The sequence below is a fragment of the Bubalus bubalis genome, chromosome 20 (genome assembly GCF_019923935.1).
Source record: "Bubalus bubalis isolate 160015118507 breed Murrah chromosome 20, NDDB_SH_1, whole genome shotgun sequence".
In the NCBI taxonomy this organism is placed as follows: domain Eukaryota; kingdom Metazoa; phylum Chordata; class Mammalia; order Artiodactyla; family Bovidae; genus Bubalus; species Bubalus bubalis.
This window is the reverse complement of record NC_059176.1, coordinates 23,257,959-23,284,192: the sequence shown is the minus strand read 5'-3', so window position 1 is coordinate 23,284,192 and position 26,234 is coordinate 23,257,959. Positions and strand designations below refer to the sequence as shown.

Below are 26,234 nucleotides of genomic sequence, written 5' to 3'. Positions count from 1 at the left end.
GATTCAAAGATACATATACTATGATTCTGTAGATCCAGATTATCATACTGGTGCCAGATATGAACTTGGCATTTTACTGCTTTTAAACCTACCTCTGCAGTGGCTACAGGACTGGAAAAGGTCAGTTTTCATTCCAATCCCAAAGAAAGGCAATGCCAAAGAATGCTCAAACTACTGCACAATTGCACTCATCTCACACACTAGTAAAGTAATGCTCAAAATTCTCCAAGCCAGGCTTCAGCAATACGTGAACCGTGAACTTCCAGATGTTCAAGCTGGTTTTAGAAAGGCAGAGGAACCAGAGATCAAATTGCCAACATTCACTGGATCATCGAAAAAGCAAGAGCGTTCCAGAAAAACACCTACCTCTGCTTTATTGACTATGTCAAAGCCTTTGACTGTGTGGATCACAATAAACTGGAAAATTCTGAAAGAGATGGGAATACCAGACCACCTGACCTCCCTCTTGAGAAACCTATATGCAGGTCAGGAAGCAACAGTTAGAACTGGACATGGAACAACAGACTGGTTCCAAATAGGAAAAGGAGTACGTCAAGGCTGTATATTGTCACCCTGCTTATTTAACTTCTATGCAGAGTACATCATGAGAAACGCTAGGCTGGAAGAAGCACAAACTGGAATCAAGATTGCCAGGAGAGATATCAATAACCTCAGATATACAGATGACACCACCCTTATGGCAGAAAGTGAAGATGAAATAAAAAGCCTCTTGATGAAAGTGAAAGTGGAGAGTGAAAAAGTTGGCTTAAAGCTCAACATTCAGAAAACGAAGATCATGGCATCTGGTTCCATCACTTCATGGGAAATAGATGGGGAAACAGTGGAAACACTGTCAGACTTTATTTTTGGGGGTTCCAAAATCACTGCAGATGGTGACTGCAGCCATGAAATTAAAAGACTCTTACGCCTTGGAAGAAAAGTTATGACCAACCTAGATAGCATGTTGAAAAGCAGAGACATTACTTTGCCAACAAAGGTCCATCTAGTCAAGGCTATGGTTTTTCCAGTAGTCATGTATGGATGTGAGAGTTGGACTGTGAAGAAAGCTGAGCCCCGAAGAATTGATGCTTTTGAACTGTGGTGTTGGAGAAGACTCTTGAGAGTCCCTTGGAGATCCAAGGTTGCAAGGAGATCCACTGGTTGCAAGGAGATCCAACAGTCCATTCTGAAGGAGATCAGCCCTGGGATTTCTTTGGAAGGAATGATGCTAAAGCTGAAACTCCAGTACTTTGGCCACCTCATACGAAGTGTTGACTCATTGGAAAAGACTCTGATGCTGGGAGGGATTAGGGGCAGGAGTAGAAGGAGATAACAGAGGATGAGATGGCTGGATGGCATCACCGACTTGATGGACGTGAGTCTGAGTGAACTCCGGGAGTCAGTGATGGACAAGGAGGCCTGGCGTGCTGCAATTTATGGGGTCGCAAAGAGTCTGACACAACTAAGCAACTGAACTGAACTGAACTGAAACCTGCCCCCATTTTTACTGACTTTCCTAGTCCTCAGCTGAAATCTGAAAGTTGATCTTGATGCATCAGTCCCCTAAACATGTCTCTGACCCTCTGATGTGACATCTGCCTCATATTTCCACTCCACTGCCCCCCTCTTTCTCTCCATGTTCTTTCACAGGAATTCTTTCCCACTCATCAAACTAGCCTCCTCACCTTTCTTCTCTTTGTCCTCCACCCCATTCTGGAGGCTCAGCAATAAAGAATCTGCCTGCCAATGTAGGAGATGCAGGAGATGCGGGTTCAATCCCTGGGTCAGGAAGACCCCCCCCCCCTCCGGGGAAAGAAATGGCAACCCAATCCAGTACTCTTGCCTGGGAAATCCCATGGACAAAGGAGTCTGGTGGGCTACAATCCATGGTGTTGCCAAGAGTAGGTCAAGACTTAGTGACTAAAAAACAGCCACCACCATTCTGGAGAGTGCTTTTCTAAGCACAGTGCTAATCAAGTTTGTTTCTGCTAAAGACTTTGAATTCCTCCCCACTGACTAAGGAAGAAGGCCTGAACCCTTTAGTTGGCCTCTCAAGGTCCTTGGTGATCTGGTCCCATCTTCTGTTCCCATCATTCTTTGGTTTCTTCACTTTTCCCTCCCTTCCTTTCCTCTGCACCTTTCGTCATTTTCCTTGTATCTGTTGTGGCTTTCCTGTTCTCTGGAGGTGCAAATTCTAGGCAACCTTTAAAGCCCACCTCAAATACTGCCATTTCTAGGAAGTTTTTCCAGAGCCCTCCAGAAAGAACTAATGGTCATTCCAGCATCTTCACCTCCCAGTGCTGCCAGCAACAATCTAAGGATGTGTATCATGTTCTAACTTATATTTGGAGCATTTTCACACCTGTCTTATTTACTCTACTGCTTTTTAAACCAATGGAAGTCCCTTGTCTGATGCATTTTTCTTCCTCCTAAAAACCTGGCACAGGATAGGCTTCAGAAATATTTACTGAATAAAATGAATAAATGAAAGAATGAACAAATGAGCAAACAAACTAAAAGTGACTAAAGATGGTCATGGTAAAATTAACTTTAAAGGTGCAACCATCAAGAAAAAAGAATGTACCGCATTGCTCAAGAGGTTATAATAACTAGTATAATGGCTGACATCATGAAAGAAATAATTTATGCTAAGCACTTGGAAAATTTTCCCAAAGGGATTACTTTTGTATAGTGATAATTTCCTACTTGGTGGTGAAAGGAAATTATCACTTGGACTGATACTAAAAGTTTTTCCTATTTTTTATTCTAATTCTGTTTTCATCCATATGGGAAAGGGCACCATGGGGACAAGTCTATGCTGTCATTCAAATGGCCTGGTTGACTTGTTGGTCTCGTGATTTTAGCTACAGGCACTCTCGGTAGCAACTCACTATTAATCATGGGAATTTTAACATGGACACGTTAGAGATGACAAACAGATTAAAGATGTATGATGAATGTGTTAAAAATCTTCTCTGCCTAATTTTTCATATTTACTCATCAAAAATTTCACCTTTGGTAATGAATACTTAGGCTTAAGATTTTTTTTTAGAGAGTAATCCATCTTGTGGAATGATATCTGTGAAACAACTTAAGAACTATTGCCTGTGAGGGGGTGGGACATAGAAAATAGTTTCCCCCCAAAAAAAGGTGGGTGGGGGGACTGTTCAAATCCCAGCCTGGTCCTACCCTTTGGTGCTGGTCAATAAACTTGGTACCAGATATAAACAAAACATTCCATTCAACATTATGTCAACCTTCAGCAAAAAGATCATCCATCACTGTACATTAATGTTCTGAGCACCTGTAAAATCCGATGTGCATTCTTTCAGGCCATTTTTTTTCAACTGTGTGTCTGTCAGAGATACCCCCCACCATATACCTATTATTTATGTTGGGAGTAGCTTTCTAAATGTCACCCAAATGAATTAGTATCACGCTGAGCCTTGGAGTTAAGAGAGTCGCCATGTGCATTTATGTGTTTTCTCTCCCCGAATACTGACACATTTATATCCCTGCCCCGTCTGCTCTGGCTTTGGCAGGGATGCATAGTACAAGCAGTTTATTTTACTATGACATGGTGACAAAATAGAACTTTATTTATGTGAAGCTGGTTAAAAATGCCCTGGCCAAAAAAATATGACACCAGTTAAGGAAATCTAATAAAACCTCTTGTAGAAATGGTGTAAAGGATAGAGTTTTATTTGGAACTTAATGAGGTTAGCAATGCATACTGTACCTTACTGTGTCTACCAAATAACATTAAGCTAATGTTGCCAAAAAAATTTTTTAAGCAGTCCAATCTCTAATTTAGTCAGCCACTTTTAGTTCCCTAGCATTGCCTCATTCATTCATTCTTTCAACAAAGAAAATATTTATCACATACCTATTTTATGTGGCTGGAGAGGAATTATGTTAGTTTTTAAATATATGGAAACTCAAACCATTTTTATCAATATTTACGTGTTCTCTAAGGGTCTCAGCTGAAGTAAGTCACTAATCATAGGGATATCCGCTGAAGCTGAAAGCAAAAAAGCCCTGAAACCTATAAAATTTTTGTGCTAAATGCCCATCATCTAACAACTATTTTTCGAGTGGCCAAAAACAAACACCTTTATTTATAGATCATGTCACATGGTTTGGTCATGGACATAGCAACACGTACAAATAATGCAAAAAAATTATTAGGTACCCCTAAGTTCATGACTGTGTATGCAAACAAATAGAAATGAAATAAAAGGTTTTCATCCAAATTTCTGTTGTTTTTGAAAGGCACTACACTGAAAGGCTGGATGAAGAGTCAAGTGATGCTATCAACTGTTCAAATAATTTCTGGCTCTTGTCTTGGATTTGGCCATCAGACACCCTTTTCAGTCACTAGAGAAAGTCCATCTTATTAGTTTAGAAACAGGGACACTCTTCTATGGTCATCTTCCCCCTCCCTCTTTTCTCCTCTTATTTCTTGCTTCCTCCTCATTCCCAGGCCTGCTGCTGATGCTGGCAGAGATTCAGAAACTCAAAGAAGGGCAGCAACCTGCAGAGGCCCTTGGGAATAAGAGGGGCCTTCTTCAGTGTTCACTGGGATGCCTAAGGGAAGTGTTCAAAACTGATGCAGGGGAGAACCAGGCTGATTGTGGCTGGATCCTGAGTTCCTGTCCTAGCTCAGTCACTACTATGCTGCTACTATTCCATATAAGGGACACCTCAATGGGTTTTAATTTCCTCACAAGATAAGGCGGTTGGGTATGGCAGTGGGGGTACCACAGGTAATCTTTACAGATCCTTCCAGCTCCACAGTTCTATGCCCCACTCCCAGACAACCACCAACAGTCAGAAAGCCTCCTGCATCAGCCCCAACTAAAATGACATAAAATTTCCAAATCTTATAAACCAATCACATTGCCTAAACAAAATTTAACTTTGATTGGCATTTCAAACACAGCTGCCGGTATAAATACCCACTGAAACAGCATATTTCTGTTGAGAAAAATGTGCCTGCTAATTGATTTCTCTTTCAACATTAATGCATTAAGTTCACTCTAACACTTAGCATTAGAGACTTCTGACCAGGTCAGGAAAAATGGATTTAATATACAGAACTTGTTCTTTAAGGATATTCATTTCTATTCAATTTTGTTTATGTCTCATTGTTTGTGTGTGTGTGTGTGTGTGTGTGTGTGTATGTATATATATATATATATATATATATATATAATTTTTTTTCTGGGTGACTCTAGGTAAGAGTCTACTCTTTCCATTGGAAGTGATAAAATACAGTATTGACTGACCTGAACATACATAATAGCATAGGTCATGACTGGGTTACATGCTATCAGAAAATAAATGAAGAAGGTCTTCAGAAAATTACTCTTTAAGGCTCATTTCAGCCAGCCATTAGGCTACTGTCATACACATGTATGACTCCTGAGGATAATGCAACTAGGCCACTTCCAGGTGTATGTGCTCAGAACAGCCAAACTGCCGAAACTCCTCCACTGCCCGACTCTGCCTAACTGCCTGTGAGCCACAGGCACAAGTGAGTAACCAGGCCCACCTTCCTCAGCTCTCCTGCCTGAGACAGAAAACATTCAGAAGCACAGACAACTCCGGCTCAGGCAACATTCAGTTTTACATTCTGTCTTATGTAATCAGCACACACATTTATTTCACATAATGAAATTTAAAATAAGTCTGAACAAAGTTTCATCATTAGGAAACCATTCAAGAAATTTTCCTCTTAGGAATCTCCAGGATTAAACTCCTTTGAAGTCTTCCTGCAGGTATGTTTCATTATGATCCTTTATGCAATGAACACCCAGCACTAGTTCAGAGACAATCGTCCTGACATTGGAGATATTAAGAGTCATTAAGTGTGCCGTGTGGAAACTAGCCTTGTTACTAGGTGTTGAGGCCTTACCCAGATATGGGAGACTGACAATCTCCACCCACATAACACTGTCAGACTCACACACGCATGTGCATAGACACGTACGCACGCGTGCGTGTACAAAGGAGCCAGAGGGAGGACACAGAGTGCAGCCACTTGGTTTTCAAGAGTTTACACAGGGCTGCCACACAAGCGAGTCAGAATGGAGTGGAAAGGGCCAAACCCACCTGAAGGATGCCGCCAAAGACAAGACCACACTCCAAACCTGGCTTCTGCAACCAGCTTCTTGGTAGATTTGACAACACGCTGCTTCAGGCTTCTTTGTTTAAACTTTCTTGCTAGACAGTGCATATTGACCCCACAAATTCTTAGGTTACCAATAAATAAATGAATCTGCCATACACAAACATGGAGTGGGGTAAACACTGTCATGTACTTCTTGTGGTTGCTTTGACTATAAGTTGAAAATGTCTTACGAGGGTGTTCAGAGTATGTGGCATGAGCTTAAGGCTTAGTTTTGCTATTAGTCAGTGTTGCTGCTGCAACAGATGTGCCCCACGCTGCTGGGACACACAGCATGGGGGCAGCGGACTTGTAGGAGCAAGCAGTGCAGGAGCTTGTACTCCTCCCTTCCTCTCCTCCATCAGGAATCCTATGATGAAGTGAGGGCAAGCGAAGTCAACTGATTTAATTGCTAGATCCCAAGCCCTTTGTATCTGATCCTACTCGCTGAAACCAGGACATTCTTCTCTTTACTGTCTCTAAAAACAAACCCCGAGAAATGTCTCTTAAGTGTTCTAATTCCCTGTAATTCCCCACTGACCGCAGGTGGAGGAGGTGGTGTTTCACCTGCTTTTACAACCTGAGAAAAAGGTATCTGAACACGAGCATGGCCAGTTTTGCCTATGTTTCTAAGGGCCTTTAGAAAGGAAAGCTCTCCACAAAGCCAAAGAGATGGAGAAGAAAGGGCACAGGCCACCAGCTGACCTGAAACACATATAGAAAACAATGAAAGGAAAGAAGGGCAACCCAATTTTTGGCTCATTTCCACCTTCACCTCTTTGTTTGAATTTCCTAAAGCTGGATTGCACAATTTAGATCCCAATTCCTCAGTCTGATCCTAATAAACAGATCAACTCATGATGGATGTTGCAGTACCTATTTAGCAATAATTTAATCAGTGGCCAAGAAGCAGTCTTAACACCTATCTTAAAAGAGAAGGCAGCACATTGGAAAGATCATTGAACTCAGAGCCAGAAGAAATGGATTTGAGTCCTCCTTGGCCACAAGCTGATCATAAAATATCCAGCAGGTCACGTAAGCTCTCTAGCTGTTAGGTTCTCCATCTCTCTAATTTGGGCAAGAATTCACTTCCTGCTTCTCTGCAGACTGTTCAGAGCATTAATGAGATGAGATGGGTATGGAACCCACAAAAGCCTAATGTGGAGAGATTCATGGGTAGTCTTTTTTTTTTTTTCTTAATTTATTTTTTATTTTTTTTTAACAATATAGAGTATTTTTATTAATATTTCTTTTCAAAATTAAAATATCTTTACAGGACATAGCTTCCTTAGTATATTTTTGGTTTCTTGAAAAAAACAGAAGTAGTTTTTAACTCATCTTGGATCCCTCAAAGCACCAAGACAATTTTTTTTCACAGAGCAAGTGCTCAAAACATATATCGAATGAATGAAGGTACATGAGAGAGAAAGGTGGTAGTAACTTACCAAAATCAAGAAGAGTTTTCCAAAATGCAATTAGTAGGCTGTTTACATCATTCACTCTTTTGAGACTTTGTTTAAACACACTGTATAGGGCTCCACTTCAAACGTACTGAATCTCCCATATTTTCATAAGCTTACCAAGAGATTCTGGGCGTGAAAAGTTTGAGAACCACTGCCCAAGAGGAATGTCAATTCCTTGACCTTTTCAATTTCTAGTAACTATCAGGGGCATGAAGGATAATTTCTATTTTGAAATTTCTTGAGACCTAATCTTTCCTTTTGCTTCTTAGCTTGTTTTGTTTAGAATCCATTCTGAATCCCAAGACTGCATATTTGTCATAATTTGACAGTAGGGATCTTATTGTAGAGGTAGGGGGTGGGGGGACCACAACTAATAATGACTACAACGTACTGAGTACTTGAAGAATGCCAGGTTTTCTTTTAAGCATGTTTTATATAGATTTCTTTATTTAATTTTTTTTTCTTAATTTTAATTTATTTTTTATCTTTATCTTATCTTTAATTTATTTTTTTCTTAATTTAAATGGGAAAATGGGAATCTAATCATTTAATCCAAAATACACAAAGCTGTTTACACAACCAAGATCTATTTTCACAGGCCAATTAATGCCATTCCTACTTCTAGTCTTGTGAATCTTATTCCTATCTAATTCCACCTTTTTCGTTTTAGTAGTTTGACCACTTATCCACACATAGACATGTGACTGAGAAAGCCATATGGAGGACTTCGCTGGTGGTCCAATGGCAAAGATTCTGAGCTCCCGATGCAGGGGGCCAGGATTCAATCCTGGTTGGGGAACTAGATCCCATGTACTGCAACTAAAAAAGATCCTGCATGCTTCAACAAAGATCAAAGATCCCATGTGCAGCAACTAAGACACAGCACAGCTAAATAGATTTTTTTTTTTAAAAAATAGGCAAAGGAAAAATAAAATAAAGTTATGTGGAATTTCTAGGATAAAAATGGTGAATAAACCAGGATTGAGAAAATCTGTTTTCATAAAACAGAACTAGATTTTCATGTTCAGGGCTTCATGTGATAAAGAGTAGAGAGAGAAGAGGATAGAGATAATATTACATAAACTACTATGTTTTTTAAAGCATAAAATATCAATATTTCTTTTATTGAGAATGAAAAAAAAAAGTGAAAGTTAGTTGCACAGTCATGTCTGACTCTGCAATCCCATGGACTGTAGCCTGCCCAGCTCCATGGAATTCTCCGGGCAAGAGTGAGAATGCCTTTCTCATATAAATTTCCTATCTTACAATGCAGATTCTGTAATGTCACGCTCTCACCGTCTCTTTCCTTTTGTCCTTTTTCCTCCTTGCCCCAACCTGCCACCTCAGTCCTTTCCTTCCCTCGCTCTCTGACCCACTCTCCCTGAATATGGCCTCACCATTATTTGGTTCCTTTGCTGGCCTGTACCTTTCCAACAAATCTCTCTTGAGTGAGAAATGTAGAGCGATGGGCTGCAGTTCTATGCACAGCCCTGCTCAGCAGCACCAAACACAGTCACAGCCAAAACAAGCAAGAAAGTCCGTGGGAACACCTATCTAAACAGCAGCAGTGATTCCGCTCTCCAAGCCACCCCACGCATGGAGCCACTCTCATTATATGTAACTCTTGCTTTTTGCCAATAATCAGAAAAAGGAGGGTTCACACAACATAGAACATGATGGCCTAATTGCTCAAATGGAATTCTGACAGCAACAGTGCTGCTGTCCTCCCCGTAACCACAATCTGTTAAGGCGAGCAAATTTTAGACGATGGTTCTCAAACTTTCAGGTGCAGAACTATCCAAGTGAGCTTGAAAAAATCCACCCCCAGGAAGTCTGATGCTGAAGGTTTGAGATAAGGCCTGGAAATTACAGCTTTAGCATGCCTTTCCTAGTCGTTCTGATAAAGAACATCCAATGGCCACACTTCGAAAAACATTGTTCTAAGGCTTTGCTGAGAAAGTGGCCACTATTATATGAGGCCTGGAAATTTTTTAAGAGGGTCACTTTGGCTCCAGGCCTGGTGCTGATCCCTTACTGTCCTTAGTCTCAGTCTTGACCCACAAGCTCAGGGTCATTCCTCTTCCTGCCATCCCCACTCCAATGCTGATGAGGAACAGAGAGGCAGGTGGGCTCTCCAGTGGACTCCCAAGCTATAGCTGTGCAGGGGAAGAGCAAAGGAAATACAGGTCCTTCCAAGTGATGGAAAAGAGTTTTACAAATGCCTTAGCACACAAATGCTGCATAAGAAGTGAAGAGGTGCATCGTCTCCCTGGAGCTGGGCAGGTAAGAGGTATTCCCTGAATCCCTACTCTAAATGCTGCAACAACTGTGAGAGCTCCCTTCAGGACAGACACGCTTCCTCCTTCCTGTATGTCTTAAAACATAATTTCCCATACAAACAATGAAAGAGGAGAATTGGAGACCCCGGTCAGCCTATAAACGATGCCACATCTTGGAAGTATTTCAACTCCAGTTCCACAGTCTGGATGTGAGATCTCCTCATCTTTGTCTGGACAATTGCAGCCACTTTCAAGGTGGCTCACTGCCTCCCCTGTCTCTACCACTCGTCCTTTCTCTATTTTTCTATCAAAGTTATTGGTCTCACATAAAAATTGTTACTAGTGTTAATATTTTGCTTCGGGCTATTAGGCTCCATGCTATTCCTTGGTGTAATGTTTTTAAAACACAATCAAATAGCATCAAATTTAAATAAGTAACAGAAATATACAGAAAATAACCACAAAAGGTAGCTATAGCATATGTTTTATGCAGAAATGAATCAAGAAATTATTTGAAAGTTGAATTAAAGATCATAGATTACCATGTAACTATCCAACCTTTTTAAAATTAAATTTATTTAAATTGAAGGAAGTGATGGAATTCCAGTTGACCTATTTCAAATCCTAAAAGATGATGCTGTGAAAGTGCTGCACTCAATATGCCAGCAAATTTGGAAAACTCAGCAGTGGCCACAGGCCTGGAAAAGGTGTTTTCATTCCAATCTCAAAGAAAGGCAATTCCAAAGAATGCTCAAACTACCGCACAATTGCACTCATTTCACATGCTAGTAAAGTAATGCTCAAAATTCTCCAAGCCAGGCTTCAACAATATGTGAACCATGAACTTCCAGATGGTCAAACTGGTTTTAGAAAAGGCAGAGGAACCAGAGATCAAATTGCCAACATTCGCTGGATCGTGGAAAAAGCAAGAGAGTTCCAGAAAAACATCTATTTCTGCTTTATTGACTATACCAAAGCCTTTGACTGTGTGGATCACAATAAACTGTGGAAAATTCTGAAAGAGATGGGAATCCCAGACCACCTGACATGCCTCTTGAGAAACCTGTATATAGGTCAGGAAGCAACAGTTAGAACTGGACATAGAACAACAGACTGGTTCCAAATAGGAAAAGGAGTATGTCAAGGCTGTATATTGTCACCCTGCTTATTTAACTTCTATGCAGAGTACATCATGAGAAACGCTGGGCTGGAAGAAACACAAGCTGGAATCAAGATTGCCGGGAGAAATATCAATAACCTCAGATATGCAGATGACACCACCCTTATGGCAGAAAGTGAAGAGGAACTAAAAAGCCTCTTGATGAAAGTGAAAGAGGAGAGTGAAAAAGTTGGCTTAAAGCTCAACATTCAGAAAACAAAGATCATGGCATCTGGTCCCATCACTTCATGGGAAATAGATGGGGAAACAGTGGAAACAGTGTCAGACTTAATCTTTCTGGGCTCCAAAATCACTGCAGATGGTGATTGCAGCCATGAAATTAAAAAATGCTTACTCCTTGGAAGGAAAGTTATGACCAACCTCGATAGCATATTCAAAAGCAGAGACATTACTTTCCAACAAAGGTCCATCTAGTCAAGGCTATGTTTTTTCCAGTAGTCATGTATGGATGTGAGAGTTGGACTGTGAAGAAAGCTGAGCACAGCAGAATTGATGCTTTTGAACTGTGGTGTTGGAGAAGACTCTTGAGAGTCCCTTGGACTGCAAGGAGATCCAACCAGTCCATCCTAAAGGAAATCAACCCTGAATATTTATTGGAAGGACTGGTGCTGAAGCTGAAGCTCCAATACTTTGGCCACCTGACGCGAAGAGCTGACTCATTTGAAAAGACCCTGATGTTGGGAAAGATTGAAGGCATGAGAAGAAGGGGATAATGGAGGATGAGATGGTTAGACGGCATCACCGACTCAATGGACATGAGTTTAGGTAAACTCCAGGAGTTGGTGATGGACAGGCAGACCTGGCTTGCTGCAGTTCATGGGGTCGCAAAGAGTCGGACATGATTGAGTGAGCTGAACCGAACTGAACTGAACTGAATTACTTTACAATATTGTGATGGTTTTGCCACTCATCAACATGAATTGGCCATAGGTACACTTGTGCCTCTAAGGATGAATCTCATTTAGGGGTCAGACATAAACACAATGAAACTCATTTCTAAAAATTTATAATTTTACTGCTTCCCTTGATTCTAGGATTTGAGTTGGAGGTAGTAGATATGCAGTTTTGACTGAGCCAGAAATTTTCTTTCTGTATTGGGGTACAACTATTAATATGAATAGCAGTAATTTTAGTTTTTGGCAGAAAAGTTATTGTGAGACCTGAGTTGGCAGTCTTCAAGTTTTTATTTTATTATTCCATATTTCTTTTGAGTCATTTAAGAGGTTGAAAGAAAGTCAAAATGTTCCAGAAATATTTTCCACTTTCTTTTGGTTACAATATAGGCCCCCTCTCAACCAAAGGTTAGTGCATATCCCCCCATAGTATATTAAACTTGTTAAAGAAACGATAAGTGAAAAAGCCATTAAGCTTATTCTATTTTTAAAATTTCCCCCTTTTCCTGTTTTATTCCCCTAAGTCACGCAAAAATGCTGCTTAGATCATGTGAACAGAGGTTATAAAATGGCCCTCCCCAGATTACGGTGATTCTGAACAGCATGTTAGCAAAGAAGGTATTTATGGCTGACAGAGTAATGGGAAAACTTATATTTGAAAATAATAGATTATTCATGCAGGGACCATAATAACTCTATCTGCCTTCAGCACAAAGATACAAGACCACGTATGAGTCTGTGATCAAAATAAAGAGTTGAATTAATGTGCACGACCAAGCAGGCCATTCTCCCTGGTATTCTGCACCCTCTTGATTAGAAGGCATGTTTTGACTCTTCACCAGTGGAAAATTGAGCTGCTACAAACTTTAACCCTGCCTGCAAAATGAGCTGCCAAAGGTATATGCACAGAAGTGCATCTACACCCATTTCAAGCCAGGCCAATCTTGCTCCAACTCTGCAAGCCTGCTCTAAGAGTGCCAGGAGCACCTGGTGACCTCCCATTATACGGCACAACCCTAAAGGATCATAGATAGAACATCACCAATTTTTTGTTTGTGAAGAAAGCTGCTAGCTAAAGTGGAGGGACACTCAAAATACTCAGTGAAAAATGGCTTTTCTTGTCTATCAGGATCGCTTGCATTCACAATTCCACAATACTCTTCCACATCTCTCCCTTGAAACCACTCTTAGAAATTGTACTTTTGCTATATTTGTAAACACTATTTAGTGCTTTTGTTTTCTAAGACTTCTTATGTAAATACATAATTTCTTAGTCTAAATAAATTCATGAAAAACCAACACGAGTAAATATATTTTTAAATTAATATAGCTTTTCCACCTTCTCATAAATACTAATTATGATAGACTCAAACCAAATGCCAATAAAATGTTTCTAAGAATAGGCATTTAATTTATGAATCAATAGCTTGTTTATAATCAGCATATTGAGAATAAGCCAGTGCAGATGAAGTGCTTGGCAACCTCTTGGTGCAGCAAGTTAACCATTTTTTCTTTACATTTCTATTTGTTTGCTCAGCAAACCCCTTCTGCATGGACTCTACAAAGTGGATCACTTGTGCATGTTCACAAATGCTGATTAATTTAATGGAGTCCACATGACCATTCTCTGGGTGAGAGCCATCACAGAACGCCTCCTTCAAGTGTTAATCTCGAGGGTGGAACAGTCAAGCCCTGGAATCAGGAGCGGCTTTGTAGCTACATTAGAGACTTCTTTTGCAGACTTTGAACAAGTTACTTATATCCATGGGAAGCAGTTTCCTCAGTTATAAACCAGGAAGAATAATCCTGGGAATAACACACTAATGTGAGTAAAGCTCTTAAAGATCCTCTCTTGAGAGGTGCAGTAAAAGGACAAAGTAACATTATTGGTACCTTGTCAACACTCAAACAATGCACTCAGGTATTAAGTAAAAGTGAATATAAATATAAGTAGAATCAGTGCCTGCAGTATAATCACATAATCCCACCCAGTATACTTACCTAGAACTATAATTTAGCAGTGCACTTCAAGAAGATAAACTATTTATATGGACATATCTATTCCAATATCAGAATTACAGACTTGCTTGTGATGGAGAGGGTAACAGTTTGCTTATATCTGTCTCATCAATTTAGTTCTGATTTGTATGACTAGGTGAGTTTTTTCTATCCATGTGGATAGTTCTATAGATGGAGAAAAGGCTTTTCTAAGTTACCTAAAGGAATGGTTCTGGTTGGATCAGACTTTGTCTTCCAGTTACCTACTCCATATTCAGTCCGTTTTAAATGTTCATAGTTACTTTCAGTAGATGTGCTCATTTGATTTTTTTATTTTTGCAAATGTTTGTTATATTTATATTCACCTTTGGAATCTGACTTTTTGTGACCCCATGGACTACAGGCCTTCAAGGCTCCTCTGTTCATGGAATTCTCCAGGCAAGAATACTGGAGTGGGTAGCCATTTCCTTCTCCAGAGGATCTTCCCAACCCAGGGGTCGAACCTGGGTCTCTCACATTGCAGGCAGATTCTTTACTATCTGAGCCACCAGGGAAGGTCCTTTGGAGTCCTCAGAATTTATTAATTTGAAGGTGAAAATGCTCCCTTTTGATCCTGGCCTATGGAATAGATCTATGCTTTAATCAAAAATAAAAAATCATTATTTCATATCATAATCACCATGATTATGTAAACATAATAAATTCATAATTCCACAGTTATCCATCTTTTCCACTCCACTAAATTTAAAAGCTTAGGCTTCATTCTTTTTAAAATAATCTCTCCTCAACCAGATTGCTGAATCTTGGTTATGATTTTTGATGTTTAAGACTCAAACATTTGTTATTTTTAAAGACTGTCAATAGAACATTAAATTTCTCAATTTTTTACAAAGAACAAAGACCCCCATGAGATACGGAAATTTACAGAGAATTTTATAATCTCTAACATTCCAATGTTTGAATAATCTCACTTGGTTTTGGTATATAAATACACATGAACTATATATAGACATACTTTCCAAGTAAGAACTATAGCATTCCTATTTATTCCTATCAAAAATAAAAGCAAAATGTTCTGGAGAAAGTCCAATATTTTTTGGAGTACACTACCCCAGAAATATTTTCCTTCTGAATTTATTTCTCACTCTAACAGATTCTCATGAATTATGACAAATAAATTTCATATTCTTATGAAAATACTATATTAACATTTTATTAAAATATATTTTCATTTAATTCAATTTCTAGTTAATATAATATTTAAACATAAAAATAAATCAGAGTATCTAAGACAGCCCTAATCATCTGAAAACAATTTGTAAATATGCTTTTGGTTTGGGATAGGAACCACGTAGAGCAAGAAAGTGGATGGCACGGGGGTGTCACAGTCATGAGAAAGAGCTGAATCTCCATTTTCAAAGTGACCTCTCTCTTTCCTCTGCTCTCTGCCTCATTTGCTATCTCTAAAGAAACATTTCAAGAAAGTGTCCATGAAAGGGAAGAGGGGAGTTTCCCATCAGCACAGCGATCTACGACTTTACAGACATTCCAACAACTTCCCACTATTTCCAGCAAAGAGAATGAACCTCTAAGCAATATGAAGGCATGCTAGAGGAAATTCCTGAGTTGATCAAAGGAATTGCTCAAGAGTCTCTTTCTAGTCAACTCAGATACCTCAAAGAAGAGCCCTTGTGTGTCCTGGAGCAGATTCAGCACAGCCTGACCTAATGTCCTCACTGATCAGTGGATCAGTGTTACGATCTTATCAATTCCTTGCTTTTCTTACAGGATATGTGACTATGTCTCTCTTTGTGGACACATTATACTCACACTTCCCTGCTAACATTGTTCTCCTCCATCATTCAAATTCACTGACTTTTGTCATCTGCCCTGAGCAAGAATTCTTGAATTCTGCAGTTTAAACAAAAGTCCGCAAATCATGGCAGCAGAACTCTTTCTTCTAATGAGATTTTAAAATTCTAAAAAGAAGGTCTCAACACAGAGCCCTTCTGGTTGAAGGACTGTTGGTGGGGGGAGGCAGGGGGACAAGACCTTTATCCCTTGAGTTCCTCCCTTCCTGACCTCTCCTTCAGAAGCCTCTGCAGGGACTTCTCAGGGAATGAAAAGCCTCTAAATTAGACAGCAAGAGGAAACCTCCAAGAGAATTTTTATTTCCCTAAATACTTAATGCCTTTGCTCTGTCAAAACACAACCATCAACAAAATACACCTGCTGCCACCCCGAAAATCTTGGAAGAATCTTGATTTTTTTTTTTCCTTTTGAATATCAGGTTAATTTCAGAATGAAATCACAAGATTTATGGGTTGCAGATCTGAACAAATCACCACTAACCTAGGGTCAGTTACATTTTTATCTTTCTTGAGTCCACAGATCTGACCATGTAAAAGGAGAGAGAATTCAACTTTCTTCATATTTGTGATTCTCTCACATTTCCACCAGGTCGTCCTTGGTGGCTCAGAGGATAAAGCGTCTACCAGCAATGCAGGAGACCTGGGTTTGATCCCTGGGTTGGGAAGATCCCCTGGAGAAGGAAATGGCAACCTACTCCAGTATTCTTGCCTGGAGAATCCCATGGACAGAGGAGCCTGGAGGGCTATAGTCCACGGGGTCACAAAGAGTTGGACACGACTGAGCGACTTCACTTTCACATTTCCACAAGTGAACTTTTTCTCCCCTGGTATTTATCTGCTGTTTCTTATTTAGATAATAAGCCTCAAAGAGCAGGCATTTTGTCTATATCAGTCAAAAGAGCAAAGGACTGTCCTGAATAATAACCAGAACTTGATGACCATTGTTTGATAGGGTCAATAAGAGAGAACTTTATTTGAAAATATATATATTCATTTGATCTGAAAATACTGGACTCTTCATTCACAAAAAAGAGGGGTTGTTACACTTGTTACTAAGTAAACAACTCAGCTTTGCTCTTAAAAGGTACCTCATACCATGAATGTTGTGTATCTGTTTATGCCTATAAAAAGGATATAATGACAAGTTTCTGCTTTCCTAATGATAGAGAAATTAAACATCACTATATCCAGCAGTAACAAATATGCACTGAGTAGTGGGCAATGGAAGTACAACAATGGAGACTGACAGCCACAATTCCTGTCCTTGAGAAACCTGAAGCTGGAGCAAGGAGAACAGGCATTCATTGTGCAATCGTGTGCATGTGTGTGTGTGTGTGTGAGAGAGAGAGAGACAGAGAGATACACAGACAGACAGGGTACTTAATAATGTAGAATGTGAGAAAGACATCCATTGAATGGTCACTGAAACTGTGCTGCCAAAGAAGGGACATTGTCCTAAGGACATCGCAAGCAGGAAGCTCTGACTTAAGCAAGAAGTGCAGGGGTTCCGGAAGTAAGGAGGGTGTTTCTCTCACAATCTGAGAATAGAAAGATGAGCAGGAGTTAAGAAAGAAATAAAGCAAGGAGGAAAAAGCCTGCACAGTCAAAGGAACAGCACGTACAGAAGCTCTGTGGCAGGAGGGAGCTAGCAAGTCCCAGGGCCTGAGAGAAAGTCAGGGAGGAATAATGTCTTAACATGAGGTAAAGTGAAAATGCTTCTGAAGGCAAAAAAGGTCAAGCAAACTCTGAAGTCACTTCTGTTATTTGACCATTGGCAACCTGGTTCTTTTCCCTCACAGAGCTTCTCCCCTGCACCAACAGCACAGCTAAGCCCCTCGTCTGAGAGTGGGAGGTCCTGCTGATGGACAAGCAGTCACTGGTGAGTCACAGTCAGTCATTCCTGACAAACCCCGGTTATTATTAAATGTAGTGGAGCAGTGAATTCAATGGTTAGAAATGGAACGGAGAGAGCCTGAGAAACGTGGCGAGGCAGCCTCGAGGAAAGCCACCTCCATGGAACAGGAAGTCTTTTCTCTTTTCAGAGCATCATCCATCATGCTGGGGGAAACGGCAGAAACGTAACCTACTACTTCTTAATAGGCTTCTGCACAGAGAGTGGCTTTGAAGCAGCAGCTGCCCACAGTAAATTTCACTGACCCTTAGAGCCTTTCCCCAAGTTTTCCAACTGTTTTGTCTCCTGAGCTGCAGCTCAGTGTTGGGTCCAAGTTACAGCACCTGACAAAACTAAGGAGCCTCCGCCGAATGAGAATGGATAGCGTTCAGTGATGTTGTCTTTTCTGTGCTACCCCAACAGTGAGACATGATGCCATTCCATCTGGCCAGAAAGTGTATTCTTTCCCAGGGAGAAGAAGCCCAGCAAGGGATTTTATTTTAGGATCTGGTATTTTACTGTACATATATCAAAGAAAATACAGTGAAATACAGCCTGATCCCAAGATAAAGCAGCCAAGGGGTCAAGTCTTCTCAATAAAGCAGAAATAATAAGTCTAATAAGAACACATGCTTTTAGAGTTCATTTGGTTTTGATTTTTTTAAATTATGAAGTGGCAGAGACATAAAAATCAAAGGATGGCATCAGAAAAAAAATATGAAAAATAAGAAAGCATATCAGAAAAAAATTTAGCTTTTTCCTCTTCTGAAGAGTGCTTCCCTGGTGGCTTAGTGGTAAAGAATCTGCCTGCTATGTGGGAGACCTGGGTTCAGTCCCTGGGTAGGGAAGATCCCCTGGAGAAGGAAATGGCATCCCACTCCAGTATTCTTGCCTGGAGAATCCCCATGGGCAGAGGAGCCTAGCGGGCTACAGTCGCAAAAAGTCGGACATGACTGAGTGACTAACACTTTCATTTTTCTTCTGAATAATCTCAGAACAATTACAATTAAATTTTGGGAAGCATGACTTATGTACAAAGCAGAAACTAATTAATGAAATAAAAAATATGTGGCCTCTGAGGCCCAAGGTTGAAGTTCCAGGGTCCTGTTCTAGGGCTTGTGGGCTGAGCTGCTTTTCCAGGAGTGGGAATAGGTTTGTTTAGATCCCGCTATCCTGTTTCACAGTCTGGTTTCCTCTGTGGGCTATGGAAGACTGTTGTGCAAAGAAGGGCTGAATCACACTGAAACTACTTTACACTCGAGGGCCTGAAATCACACTCTAGTTTTTATTACCACCAACCAAGCTGAGTAGTAGAGTCCAAAGAAGCCCTAGACACTCACTTTTGTACTTCCGACGGCCTATCCCAGGCAGGCGATAGAGGCTCATGCAAGCAGGGCTGTTTTGGCGGTACAGGTTTTGAGCCATGGTCTCGCAGGGGAAATGCTTCTCAGTGCTTTAGCTCCCAACAGGGGAAAAGCAGAAAGAGGAGTGAGGCTTCAGATCCCATTGTCTCTGCTGACATTGAGCAAAGATCCAAATAAACTTCTATAAAGTTGTCACAATAGAACATTTACTTAATGATGACACCTCTAGATTCTTCTCACTCTCCTTAGTCACAAAAATGTCAGAAGGAAAAAAAAAAAGTATGACAGTAATTTTTTATTATTATGAAGAACCATTCTTAAAGTATAGCTTGCTATCACTTGAGATTATGACCATTGTCATAATAATGATTATCACAGCAACTGTTCAGTGAGCAAAGATTATAGGCCATGCACTGTTCATACCATCTCTCCTTGAGGCCAGGAACCCTATGTTATTTGAGAAGGCATGCCCAGAGTAGATGCTCAAGAAACACTTGCTGATGGAATAGTCAATGAATGGATGAGCCTAAGAGTATAATTCACCAACATACATGAAAGTTACTGAGTTAGAGTCATGACATGGCATGTATATACCTTTAGGCCAACATGAAAGAAAAGAAAATACTCAATTAATTTTATATTTTAATTACTAGTATAATAAAACCAACTAATTATGAATATGAACCTGTAACTAGAGAATTAAGCCAATAATTACCAGTAATGACTAACAACTAGCATTACTAATTAGCACTTTATCTCCATAGGCTGAGTCAAAAGTAAAGTAACAAATCAATTTAGAGTGAAGAAAGAACCAGATACATACAGACCCAAGGTACTAACATTAAGTTCTATAGATTCTAGACTTGTCCCAATCCACACCTACATAAGTTAAGCCATGTGAAATTGCTGTTTTTGTTAAAACGCTCGAACATCTCTAGTTTCATACAATTCAAACTGATATTTTCATGCAGCTATCCTGTGCTGGACTAAAAATAAAGGTAACTAATAACTACAGATTAGTCATTGCTAATCTTTTACTCTGAAGCGCTCTTAAAAGAAGTAATGTGAGAACATCCAGCTTCTTTTATATTTATACATTCATCTGTATATTCAACATTTACACATTGAATATATTCAATCAGTCCCTGCCTGTAGGGATTCAAAGGTTTCTTAGTAGAGGAGATAAATTTATAAGCAAATAATGCTCTTCAAGATTTTTAAAGTTCAGGTAAATATGTAAGCTTGCCAGGCAAGGCAAACTGAAATGAACTTTCTGAGTTCCTTCAGCATTTATCCAAATGTGATAATAATTGGTTTTTTATTCTTTCCCACTTTCTTCTGTAAAGTACAAGTACTGGTTGGAAAGGAGAAGTCTTGAATTTTGGAGTATCACAACAGTAAAGACACACTAGTTGTGAAGATTATGTTAAAAAAAAAGAAACAAGTAAATGAAGATATTGGAGATTATATTTAATTATACACACACACACATATATATATTTTCAACATATATTTATCAAGTACCAAGCATGCTGGGCACCATGAAGAATACAAAACTAATTAAGGCAATGGTTGTCACCTTTGTGGGTATTAAATTCTAGTCAAAAAGAAAGAAATACAGTAGGCTATAACAGGAGATAGAAGTTGACAGATGAGGAAAGAGGAATAAGTAAAGTGAGACTGGCCAGCAGGCTTGGGAAGCAATATAGCAGAACCAAGGATGGCTTCCTGGAGCAAGTCTTGAAGAAATGACCAGTGTCCTTGCAGTAGGGATTGGGAAGGGAGGTAGTAGGCAGCAGAGAGGCATTGAAAGGTCTGGGGCAAAAATAAACTACTAGAGCCACATATTAGGAAGTCTGGTAGCTGTGTGTATGATGGATTGGAAGTGGCGGGAAGCAGGAAAGCTGAGGGTGGGACATGTGGTTGGGTGGTGGCAATGGCAGGGGCATGAGTTGTAAGTTGGGAGAAATGTGGGAGGATAAAAGCAGTGAAGGTCGAGGGAACTCAATGATATAAGCATGGAACTGAGCACATCAATGAGAGAAACACACCGGAAGCTGACTTATAGGATGTGGTACCCAGTTGAATGCAAAACAAGAAAAGGGAGCCTAAGATAAAGAAAACACCAAATCTGTGGTTTAGGCTAACTGAGTGGCTCTGTTAACAAACACAGGAACATGATGAGCTTATAGCACTAGAGGGACACCAATACAACTGAGGTTAGGTAGCCGAGGAGGAAGACAGATTTGAGTTTGAGGGAGAGGCCAGGGTCAGTTTTGGAGTCAACCTCCTTGAGTAGAAAATTGACAATTTGTAGATGCAGGAAATATTACATAACTAATAAGAGGAAAAGTTTTTTTTTTTTTTACCATGAAAATTAAACTAAAAGTACAATAAATTGTAACAGGTAGTTAAATTGATCCAACTGGACTGTAAAATAAGTTGTAAAGCTGGAAGGAAACAAAGTAAATGAAGAAATGAACTGAAAGCGCTCAGGGGAAAGGGGAAAGGAAACAGCACAAGAGAACTCCTTTAAAGGATGAAGATCAGGCCTAACTCGGGCAAGAGAAGGAAGTGTGGCAAATCGAATTTTCAAATCAGAATTAGCAAGGACAAAGTCGAATGTGGCACTAAATTAAGAAAGAAGTTAGCTGAGAATAGGTAAACCTCTTTGGGGGACAGCCTTATTCCTAAGGCTACACATGAGGGGAAAAAAGAGCAACATTTGAATAAGAAGATTTGACAAATTTCAAAAGAGTTGAGTGGAAGTGAAATAAAAGGACACTGGGATGGGCTCACCAGAAATATTTGTTTGAAAGATAGAAGGAGATTTGTTTTTCCAGTGTTACGTAAACTAATCACTGGTATTTAAACTTTACTGACTTGGTAATCCCAACTTCTAGAATGACTTAGACGTTAACAGACGTGCTTTTGGACTGTTTCCACACAAAGTTGGTGACTGCCTTTTCTTGTTAGGAACATGACTCATACTTTCTCTTAAATATCCCCTCTACTCCTCCCTTTTTATTTGCTAATATAATTCTGAAAGAGTAGCATGTACCAAGACCTTCATTTTTGACAACTCTTCTACTTTTGAGAACTTGTCTTAAAAAAAAAAAAAAAGAAAAGAAAAGTAGGCACATGTATTATTTCTTTTTTCTAATCACTTCAGGTGCCTGCCAAGTATTCTAAAAGGTTTTACTTCCTGAGCCTCCAAATACTTTGCTGTGAAAAAGTACATATCCTAAAAGCCTGGGCCATTCTAAAGTCTGATCTGCAAGAATACAATAGACATTGGTGCTGCTGTTTAGTTGTTTCAATCGTGTCTGATTCTGTGCAACCTTATGGACTGCAGCCCACCAGGCTCCTCTGTCCATGGGATTCTCCAGGCAGGAATACTGGAGTGGGTTGCCATGCCCTCCTCCAGGGGATCTTTCCAACTCAGGGATCAAACCTGGGTCTCCTGCATTGCAGGCAGAGTCTTTACCGCAGAGCCATAATGGAAGCCCATAACAGACATTGGTAGCTGCATAGCTGCATAAAATTTAAATTGAATGGAGCTACTACAACCTGGCCATCTGACACATGAGAAGCAATGAAGCATGCGTGCACACCTGCCATTTTGAATCATCACAGGCTGTGCAGATCAGAGAGGGTGGAACTCTGAGGAGAAAGTAGCAAACTGGAAATAGATGGAAAGGCATGGGATCCCTCTTCAGCATGTTTCAATATATTTCACTCTCTCTGTGAGGGTTTAACCGTGTGACTGTAGTTTTTTCTTTTGTGAACAACCAAAGGCAAAGATCAAAATAAATCTTTAAATGTGATAATTACTATACCATGTTAAAATTATAATATAAACCTGGGGATGCTTAACTCAAAAAGCTATAAATATTTATATCAAATAAGACCAAAAACAGCTCAAGAACTGTATCTGAGTATAGTTCTCTAGAGATATAAAACAATTAATGCAGAGCTGGAATACATAAGATATCAAGTAGTAAAAGGCAATCAAATGGGCTCCTACATTGAGAAAAAAGAGATAATAATAGTGCCCAACATTTCAGCAAGGAAACGCTCAAGCTGAGTCTTCTGACACCTTGACCTACTAATAATGTAATGATGATGAAGATGATGACGAGTGCCACTTTGAAAGCACTCTCTAGGCGTACATTATCTCATTTAATCCTCATAATTCTATAAGGAAAATACTTTAATTATCCCCATTTTACAGATGAGGAAATCGAAGCTTCCCGGAACTCTTGGCAGGATATAAAAGATTAGGAAGAAGAAGTAAAGACATACATAAAGAACTTGACTGATGACATCAAAGAAGAAACACCCCTACCAAAGAAAGATGCTAGAGAATGAGGAAGCAGATGACTTAAGGTTATATTACAATGAAATATATATTGAAAATCCAATTTAATAAGGAAAAAGTGCAAGGTTGTTTTCTTCCAACATATTAGCACTCAATCTAGAAAATAAAGTTGAAGAAGAAATTTCTTTTGTATCTTTGCACTGTAAAGATAACAGTTCTTCAATGGGTTACAAACTTAAAGGAACATATACATTAAAGTTTTACAAGTCCAACTGTTAAAAATGTAATTTTAAGATGGTCTGTTTGGCTTAACAAACACCTAGAAAAAGCTTAGGTGTTTTAGGTTCAGCTATTTCCCAGATACTTTGGCCAGTACTTTGGCCACCTGATGCTGGGAAAGATTGAAGGCAGGAGGAGAAGGGGACGACAGATGATCAGATGGTTGGATGGCATCAGAGGCTTAATGGACATGAGTTTGAGCAAGCTTGATGATAGACAGGGAAGCCTGGCATGCTGCGGTCCACCGTGTAACAAAGAGTCAGACATGACTGAGCAACTGAACTGATTTCCCAGATAACCTTGTTTGGTCCATGGCACATACATATCCAGTGTCCAAATCCTGAGGGGATCCAGACTGTCTCCTCACTGGCAACAGGAGTAGAACCCCAACAGGTGACAAACGGGAAGAAACCTGGGGACCGTGGCTGATACCAGTGAGGTGATCAGGCAACAATCACAGGAAGAAGAATCAAAGATTAAGACAGCCTGCTGAAGTAGAGTCCCAGGAAGAAATAAACTAAATAGAACTGTTGCAGAGAAGACAGCTGAAGGCAGTGCTACTGTTGGGGGAGGCAGACCCTTGGGCCGTCCCTTACCAGGCAGTGTCAGTGTAAACCAGCACCTTAGCCTTGGGAATTTTTGCTCCAGATCAAAAGGACAGCAGCAATGCCATCTGCTGTTTGCTTAGAAAAATGGTAAGAGCAGATGTTTTCATGTGCTGACCTGCCATCCTTTGACTAAGAGGCCACTTGAAAAATAATCATGAAATAGCACAGGAGAACATCTGCACAGTTACAGCAGACCACCAATCGTGCAGCACAGGAGAGAAGGAACATGCATGGAGCCCATGAAATGATAGTAGGCAGGTCCCCAACAAGTGGTGGGGGCTCCCTTGTGTAAATGTCATATGAGAACATCTAAAAGTGAGATCAGTATTGGGCAAGAAGTGGCTGCAATGTCCCCCAGGGCCCTGAGGAACTCCAGTGGCAAAGCCTAACCTATTTAGAGTATCTTCACAAGGCTCATAGCTACACAGCTACCCCCCAGACTTCTCTCTGCTGTTGCCTACAATATCATTTGATTTTGTTTAGCCCACATTTTAGGCATCACTGAAATTAAATGACTAGCAGCTCCTTAAGAACAAGCCATGGCCTGTAGATGGAAAAAAAAAAAAAAAAAATCAAATGCAAAGTGCCCGTGAAAAGTGGGGTCAGGATATGGTGAGAGGATTTGCATCTTACCTCTCCTGCTAGCCCAAGCTCCAGAGGGACCTCACCCTCAGGGTGAGGCTGATTCAAACCAGGACTCTTGGAAATTGCTGAGTCACTTGCCAGGCACCAGGTGGGACAGAGGAGGCTCAGCTTCAGGAGGAAGCAAGTTTCATTGAGGATTTGCACCTCAGGTGTGCTCCCCTTGGTTTGTGGCCACACCTGCTACCTAGCCCAGTTCATCCTCTTGCTTTGAGAGCCTTGCGTGAAAAGCACCAGTCATCTCTTCCTGCCTCCCTGCTGGATGCAAGGCCCTGCATGCCATTTCCCCAGCAGCTAATCATCATGCAGCTGCTCAAATTGTTTACCAGATCACATGTACTTGGGACTCAATGTTATCCACAATTTTTCAAAATTGTAAATTTTCCCTTTGTGCACATGGAGGACAAAATGTTTACATGACCTGTATTTCGTCTCAAACATGTAACACTTTTGTATTTAGGACTTAGCTTTCAAGGCACCAATTTTTTTCTACTTTCATTTAAGTATTTGTTCCATTCTCTTTCCTTAGTTTATTTTTCTGACCTAGTGATTGATTGCCTAATCTCTCCTCAACAGTTTAGGTTTGGGTTTTGTCATTTGGGGAGGAGAAGATTTGGCTCATTTTTAAATGAACATTTTCTCTTCTTTTTCTTGATATAAATAAGGCATTTTGACTGATCAGAGAAGGAGGATTCAGTCTTATTTTCTTTCCTCTGCAGACCTACTGGCATATGGTAAATGCTAAGTGCTTAGATAAATTAAAAAAAAAAAAAAAAAAGATTTCCAGGAGAGGGCTTACTGAAAATGTCTGCTATATAATAAAACCACTGGAAATAATATATTCTCCCTAAAAATGAAACATAAACACCTTAAAGTCTAGACCCCGGTGGGGACCTTAAAGTCTAGAATAGCTATCACTGCTGCTGCTGCTGCTGCTAAGTCGCTTCAGTCGTGTCCGACTCTGTGCAACCCCATAGACAGCAGCCCACCAGGCTCTGCCATCCCTGAGATTCTCCAGGCAAGAACACAAGTGGATTGCCATGTCCTTCTCCAATGCATGAAAGTGAAGTCACTCAGTCGTGTCCGACTCTTCATGACCCCGTGACTGCAGCCTACCAGGCTCCTCTGTCCATGGGATTTGCCAGGCAAGAGTGCTAGAGTGAGGTGCCATTGCCTTCTCCACCTCCTCCCAAATTCTTGAGAAAAGAGAATATTTTTTGATAGCTCTCCTCTCTTACAGCAAGACAGCTTTTGGAGGAAAATGTTAAAACAAAAT

At 40.2% G+C, this 26,234-nt stretch overlaps 1 protein-coding gene and 1 long non-coding RNA gene across 8 annotated transcripts in view; both read right to left on the bottom strand.

Moving 5' to 3' along the window:
* Nucleotides 1-25,967, bottom strand: part of LOC123330694 — a 45,245-nt gene extending 19,278 nt beyond the window's left edge. The window contains exon 1 of the long non-coding RNA XR_006546749.2: nt 19,085-25,967. This is a non-coding gene — a long non-coding RNA (uncharacterized LOC123330694). The remainder of the gene's footprint in view (nt 1-19,084) is intronic.
* The window catches only part of SLC25A21 (solute carrier family 25 member 21), a 519,679-nt gene that overhangs the window by 303,409 nt on the left and 190,036 nt on the right, over nt 1-26,234 (bottom strand). The window lies entirely within an intron of this gene.